This window comes from Chiloscyllium plagiosum, unplaced genomic scaffold (assembly GCF_037043375.1).
Source record: "Chiloscyllium plagiosum isolate Xiang-an unplaced genomic scaffold, Cpla_swu_hap1 HiC_scaffold_41, whole genome shotgun sequence".
Taxonomy (NCBI): domain Eukaryota; kingdom Metazoa; phylum Chordata; class Chondrichthyes; order Orectolobiformes; family Hemiscylliidae; genus Chiloscyllium; species Chiloscyllium plagiosum.
In genome coordinates this window covers 40,978,190-40,986,004 of record NW_028270179.1, presented here as the reverse complement: position 1 = coordinate 40,986,004, position 7,815 = coordinate 40,978,190, and positions in this window count along the sequence as shown.

Genomic DNA, 7,815 nt, shown 5'->3' with positions numbered 1-7,815 from the left:
AAATGTTTCAGTTTGGTGTTTTTATGTTGATGCATTTTAATTTCTGAGCATGGGAAAACACCATCTTTTAAAATACTTTCCTCCTGATCATTTTACAGTATTACGACTCCAAATTCTAACTTCCTGCCTCCAAATCGACATTTACTCGATCCAGTTTCACAACAAGAGGCCCCATCTTACTACTCTGCAGGAAATAGAATGAAAGCCTTATTTATTTCTCCTTGGAGTTGTTGTAAGCTGCGGCGTTTAATTAACAGGGAGGAGACTCGATAAATTGAGGGTGTCACCTCAGAATAAGGAAATTTGATAAAGAGACGAGGAGAGATTTCTTATCTCTATAGAAACCAATCTCTGGAATTCTTTCCCGCAGAGGTCTGAGAGAGCAGGGACAGAGAGACAGAGAGAGAAAGAGAATGAGAGATGAAAAAGAGAGAGAGAGAGAGAGAGAAAGAGGGCATGGGAAAAAAGGCAGGAGGACGGTATTGTGGATAATCAGGTCAGTCATGTTCTGACTGGATGGTGAAGCAGACTCGATGGGCTCGAGGATAACCTTCTGCTCCTTTGGAAATGGAAATGGAAATGCTGGATCATAAATGATTAGAGTTGACAAAAATGCGCTATTATTAGGTATGAAATGGAAATGAGAGAGATCGCAAATCAGGTCAGATGGATGAAATGAGCGTAATAACAGTTTAACTGAATTAAAGGTCCGTGGGTCATTTTTTATAAAGTATTCGGAAGAAGTGACCACTGTCAGATGAGGGGTCAAGAGATTATGAAGAGGTCAAACAGACGATTTTGAGTGCTTAGGAATTGGTACCAGAAGCATTTAGACAGCATTTCAGAAACATACAGAAGGAACAAGGTCAGACTTATGTTGAGTTCAAAACTCAACATAATGTTGAGTTAGGGCGGCATGGTGGCACAGTGGTTAGCACTGCTGCTTCACAGTGCCAGAGACCCGGGTTCAATTCCCACCTCAGGCAACTGACTGTGTGGAGTTTGCACATTCTCCCCGTGTCTGCGTGGGTTTCCTCCGGGTGCTCCGGTTTCCTCCCACAGTCCAAAGATGTGCAGGTCAGGTGAATTGGCCATGCTAAATTGCCTTTAGTGTTAGGTAAGGGGTAGATGTAGGGGTATGGGTGGGTTGCGCTTCGGCGGGTCGGTGTGGACTTGTTGGGCTGAAGGGCCTGTTTCCACACTGTAAGTAATCTAATCTAAAAAGAATGAAAGATAGTAATTTTGATAGATTGGTGTGTGCCGTAAAAATAGATCAGACCCATGAGGCTCTAAGAGAGATTTTATCTGCTGGAGCAGTTTAAAACCTCACTTCTCGAGATGATAAAATTCATGTGGATAAACAGAAAGTTCAGAAAGTGAGATGGACAGCAGATATAGCAGATGCATTGGTGCATAGGGCAAAGCTTAGCTTCCGGCAAGAATTTCATCCTGTGAGGGACAGAAATTGGGAGAAGGGGAGTTCCTCCACTGCAAAGCAAGGATTAGAGCACGCTTGTAATTGTTTTCAACAGGTTAAAGAAGAAGCCCAAGAGGGTGGAAAGAGGTGAAAGGCCTCGGCTGTTTCCTCTGTAATGGAGTGGGACACAGAAAATTACAGTGCCGATGGAAAAGGTAATTTCAGTGCGAGGAAGTGGGACACGTAAAGTCACAGTGCTGGTCGTTCAGGAAAGGCACTGTGGGTAAAGATGTGGTAAAAGAAGCTAAGCCAATTGCATTAGTGAAGGTAGTAGAGGAAACCCAAGAACAGGCGAGGAGCTGCAGGAGAGCGCACAGCCTCAGCAGGGGCTGAGTGTGGAGTTAGTGCCTGAGCTCCTTAAAGACTTTGCCTCTGTGAGTAACGTTTATTCAGAAAGAAGATGGAGAAGGGAAAGAAGTTATGTTTGAGAGATACGGGGTGTAATCAGTCTCGAATAGTAAGAGATGACAGTATTTGCACTCTTTCTAATCAGAATGTATTCCTCAGGGGTATGATCTCAAAGATAAATCCTACAATGAAAATGGAGACCACGGCAGGTCAGTGAGGAGGAGAAATGGGCCGAAGTACACCAGATGGTGTTCCTGGTAGCATACAGACAGGAAGTGTTACAGGTAGCACATGGACTGCCTGTGAGAGGTCACTGAGGGGGACGAAAGACTCAGGCTGAGGTACAAAAGCATTTTCATTAGCCGGGAAAGCACAGGGATGTGGTTAACTTGTCAGAAATGCTAAATAGTAGGTAAGCCACAGGCAGTCATAAAACCAGCACCTTTGTTGTCAATTTCCACATTCTAAGAAGCTTTCACATGGGTTATGATTGACCGTGTCGGCCCCCTCCCGAGAACTAAAAGAAGCAACCAGTACTTGCTAACCATAATGAATGTGTTTACCCAGATTTCCGAAAGCAATTCCATTGTGGAGTATTAGGTAGAGCAGTTATTCCCTTTCTTCATGCGGTATGGGCTATGCAGAGAGGATTCAGTCAGATGAAGGGCCGAATTCTACTGCTAGGCTCTTTCAGGAAGTCTTGGATAGCTTTGAAATATAACACTTTAAATAAAGTGCGTATAATCCGGAATCCCAGGGACCTCTGGAATGGTGGCACAGACCCTGCAGACCATGTTAGAGCAGACTGTCAGGATTACCCAAATGATTGGGATAAAGGTATCCCATTCGTATTGTTTGCCATTAGAGATGCCCCAAATGAATCTACTCAGTTTACTCCCTTTGAGTTAATATTCGGGCATGAAGTAAAAGGTACTTTGGAATTAATTAAAGACAAATTTGATTGTGGATTTTGACTGCAGATTTTTGAAAGGGGGCATGTGTAATGGGAAAGTGTACCTAACACCTTCTTCACTATCCTGTCTACCCCCTGCGACTCCACTTTTAAGAAACTATAAACAAGTGCCCGAAAGACTTTTTGTTCAGCAATGTTCTCGCCATTAAGTGTGTAAGTCCTGCTCAGATTTTCTGCAAGTTAACCATGCTTTTAGAACCAATCGAGGGCATAAACTTCATAATTGGAAAAAAGAATTACTCATTCAGATAGAAATGTTACTGTTAATTTCTACGCGTAACAGGGCCTCATGTCTTTCCGGATTTCGTGGGTAAGTTGTTGGAGGGCTGGCTATCCAGGATAACTGCTGCATTTTACATGATGCACCTGACTGCCGCGTTTGCACTGTTTCGCACATGGGTGCATTTTGTGGCAACAGGTTTTAACTTGGCCAATGTACCCGGCATCCCTTGCTGTTTGGCCAAGTGAGCAATCTGATGGCCAAGCGTCGATTCACAAAGGTTCTGACTTCCCACTATGATTGACTCTGAGACAGCATGTGATTGTGCACAATGTAGCTGGAATCGTTTGGGCTTCTGAAAGGGGAGAGACTGTATTTCTACTCTGCAGTAATTAAATAACGAAAATCTGAGTAATGGCAGGTCATTTTCTCCATCCCCCACCACCCCCCCCCCCCCCCCCCCCATACCTCACTACAGACACACACCCATTACTATAATGTGCAGCTTGAACCAACAGATCAGAGACTTGATCAATTGAAGGTATCAACTCAGAATAAGGGGTTGGACATTTTAGTTGGAGATGAGGAGGAACATCTTCTCTCAGAGGCGAGTGAATTCTTTACCCCAGAGGTGTATCGATGCTGGATCATTCGGTCGATGCAAGGTTGAGAAAGAAACAGATGTTTCTACCGGAGAGGGAATAATGGACTACAGAAGAAAGGCAGGAGAGTTGAGACTGATCTAACTGCACAGCACGCAAACCAACACTTTTCACTGTATCTCGGTCCATCACTTAAATGGGAAAAGGACGATGACAATGCAAAAGCATCAAGAATAAGAAGTGAGTTTGAGATCGATTTATTGTTGTTTCCACGTGCCAGGATACAGTGAAAAGTGTTGTTTGCATGCTATACAGCTGATCGTACCTTACAAAATGCTTTCGACTAACAGACCAGAGTGCAGAGTACAGTGTCACAGACGCGGGGAAGGTGCAGAGGGAGAGAGATTGGAATGAGCATTTGACAGATCAGGTCAAAAGTCTCTGACAGCGAGGAAGGAACTGTCCTTGAAGCCGTTCATCCATTTATTTAACCTTTGGAATCTTCTGCCCCACCGAAGAGGATGTAAAACAGTAACCCAATGATTGAGGGGGGTCTTTGCTCCTGTTGTTGGTTTCCCGAGGCAGCGGAAAATGTCGTTGGAATCAACGGATGGAAGGTTTGTTTGCGTGATGGACGAGATGCGCTCACAACTCTTCGCACGTTCATACAATCTTGGAAAGCGCAGTTGCTATGCCACGGTGTGATGCATCCAGATAGGATGCTATCTCGCATTTGAATTAGAATTTGTTATATTGTCACGTGTCCCCAGGTAGAACGGACAGGAGGACAGTGAAAGGAGTAGCATGTCACGACACATGGTGCTGTCTTTGGTGCAAAGTACATACATAAAAATTAGATGCTAAAATAGATTAAGTACAAAAATAGAGAAATAAACAGCAAAGCTACAAGTTCCACATTTCGCTATTCATATAAAAATTATTAAGAGTCTTTGTGGACGTGCCAAATTTCCTAAATCTCCTGAGGAAGTAAGGACGTTGTTATGCTTTTTTGAACAACCTGTCGATGTGAGTGTAAAAACAGTTAAAACTGAATCAAAGATCGATGGAGTGTTCTTTATTCAGTAAGATTGACTAGCAGAACATTAACAGTTGAACTGTCGATTCCTGAATGACTTCCTTCTGCCCTTTTCCCTTTTCACTGACTTGCTGGCTTCCAGCATTCCGAGCAAGAGACAACTTCACCTGAAATGCAGGGGTGACTAGCACATGTTGAGTTGACCACTGCTCTATCCCTGGATAGTACACATGAACAGCTCCACTGCCAGAGTGCACTCAGGGGAGGTATCGACTGGATTTTGATTATGGATTTTGCCTGTAGATTGTTGAAAGGGGACACGTGATGTGGGAAGGATATCACAAAGAGGTGATGTTGCTGGACTCGAAATACAAAGATTCCAGATTGAGGAAATGGGTTCACATTCGACCGAGGCAGCTGCTGAGAATTAATCTGAAGATAGAAAGAGCCACTCTAATTTTCCTTACTAGATTAGATTCCCTACAGCGTGGAAACAGGCCCTTCAGCCCAACAAGTCCACATAGACCCTCCGAAGAGCCATTATGACCCATTTCTCTCTGATTAATGCACCTAACCCTATGGGCAGTTTAAAATGGCCATTTCACCTTACCTGCAAATCTTTGGACTGTGGGAGGAAACCGGAGCACCTGGAGGAAACCCACGCAGACACGGGGAGAACGTGCAAACTCCACACAGCCAGTCGCCTGAGGCGGGAATTGAACCCGGATCTCCGGCACTGTGAGGCAGCAGTGCTATCCACTGTGCCACCGTGCTGCCCACCACAAAAGATGTTTGGGAACAGACATTCCAAAGTTTGTAGTTTATCAATAATTAAAAGGAAAGTATGATCTTACAATGGCACACACGCTTTGGGGAATTGAGTGTTAAGAAATTAAGAAATGCAAACTCTGCCCAAGGTGAGAGATTTGCTCCAAGTGCTTTAAAACAAAGGGCTGTAGTTAATGGACAGGAACACTCATCCCATTGGCATGGGGGACAAATGGGTAAACACATGACCTAAAAAGCTTTGGATTTGAGAAAAAAATAAACAATGGGAGCACCCCAACCCAAATTATTATTCTTACGTCCAATGATTGCAGTGAATACTTGGTTAGCACTACTGCCTCACGGTGCCAGGGACCCGGGTTCGATTCCAGCCTCGGGCGCCTGTCTATGTGGAGTTTGCACATCATCCCTGTGTCTGCGTGGGATTCCTCCAGATGCTCTTGTTTCCTTCCATAGTCGAAAGATGTGTAGGTTGGGGTGGATTGGCTGTGCTAAATTGCTGATAGTGCCCAGAGATGTGCAGGTTAGGATGGAGTGGCCATGCTAAATTGTCCCACATGTCCATGGATGTGCAGGATAGGATGGATTGGCCAGGCTGAATTATGCATAGTGCCCAGGGATGTGCAGTTTGGGGTGGCTTGGCCATACTAAATTATCCCAAGCTGTCCAGGGATGCGGGGGTGAGGCTCGGTTGGCTACGCTATATTCTCCAGATGTGTTCAGCGATACACAGGATTGGTGGCATTGGCTGTACTAAATTATTGCAGAATATCCAGGGATGTGTTAGTTAGTATGATTTGGCCATGCCAGATCGCCCCTGCAGTCCAGTAATGTGCAGTTTAGGATGGATTGGCCACGCTAAATTGTCCCATTGAGTTCAGCGATGTATAGCCTCAGAAGATTAGCCACGAGAAATGCAGGGTTTGGCTGGAATGTTCTTCAGAGCGCTTCCATGGACTCAGTTGTTTGATTGGCCTGTATCCACACAACGCGATTCTGAGATACCATGTGCAGTTCACGTCGCCAAACTATGGGGAGGCTGTGGAGAGAGTGCAAAAAAAATTTACCAGGCTGGTGCCTGTACTGAAGTATATTAGTTAGGAGGAAGGATTGGGCAGACGTGTGTTATTTGTGGGAGAGCATTGGAGGCGGAGGGGCGATGACATCGTGCACATAAAATGATTATAGGCATGGATAATCGCAGTTTTTTTCCCAGGGTGGTAACATCAAAGATATTGGAAAAAAAGGGAAGAATGTCAAAAGTACTGAAGAGTCATGACTGAAGGCAGAGCAGATTTAATGAGCCGAATGGGCTAATTTCTGCTTTCATGTTTTGTCTTGTCTTGTCTTATCTCACCTCAACTTATTTTATCTTACGTTATCTTGACTTATCTATGTTCAATACCTAAGCTGCTGCAGTCCCCGTGTGTGGTACAGGGACACCCAGCAAAGTGCCGTGAGGGAGGGAGCTCCAAGGGTTTGACTCCAGTGACACTGAATGAACAGCTGATATTGCGCCAAGGTGTGATGGAGTGGTGTTGATCGCAGGGGAGCTTGCAGGAGTTGGTGTTACCTTGTGTTTGCTGCCCTTGTCCCTCTCGACTGAAGTAGCCTTGTGTTTGTTATGGCCTTGTTGAATCCTGTGGATAGTACGCACTGCTGCAGCTGAGAATCGACTGTGCACAGAGCATGTTCTTGTGTCCTCTGTGCCAGGTCGGAAGAGGGTTGACCAGGGATCTTCAGAGATCCACGACATTCCCTTCCCTCAGTGACCTTCACACCACCACCCACCCTGCCCGACAGAGTTAACTTTCATCTCAAGTGTGTTCGATTTTTTTAAAAAAGCGCAGCATTAATCAGGGTTAACCAAACATGTTTGTTTTAGTGACTGCAATTAATACAAATCCGCAGGAATCCTAACTGTGTCTTTGGAGAGTTCACCGCCCTGTTTATATTTGCAACACCTTTCATTGTGTGAGCACATACCGCTAGCAGGAAGATCACGTCAGACATTACCAGGGATCATCTTTTAGAGAGGGAGAGGCAAGAGCGCGGTCTGAGAAAAACAGACTGAAGTGTTCCCATAATGGAGTCAAACCTGAGATCAATAGATGGGAATCTCACAGCAAAAGGACGGGATATATCCTGGGCATATTATATGCTTGAACATTATAATGGCTTCCTCCCATTGTCCTCATCCGATCGGATATATTACATACTGCAGATTGCTCAAGCTGGCTACTATCCTGTCCTGGCTGTGATTGGAGTTCCAGGTGAGTATATCTGCCTCCACTATTAACACTGGAAATTAATCAGAATTGTATGAATGATGATGAAATTAAGTATCTTCTGTTTACTGCTTTAGCTTTCTCA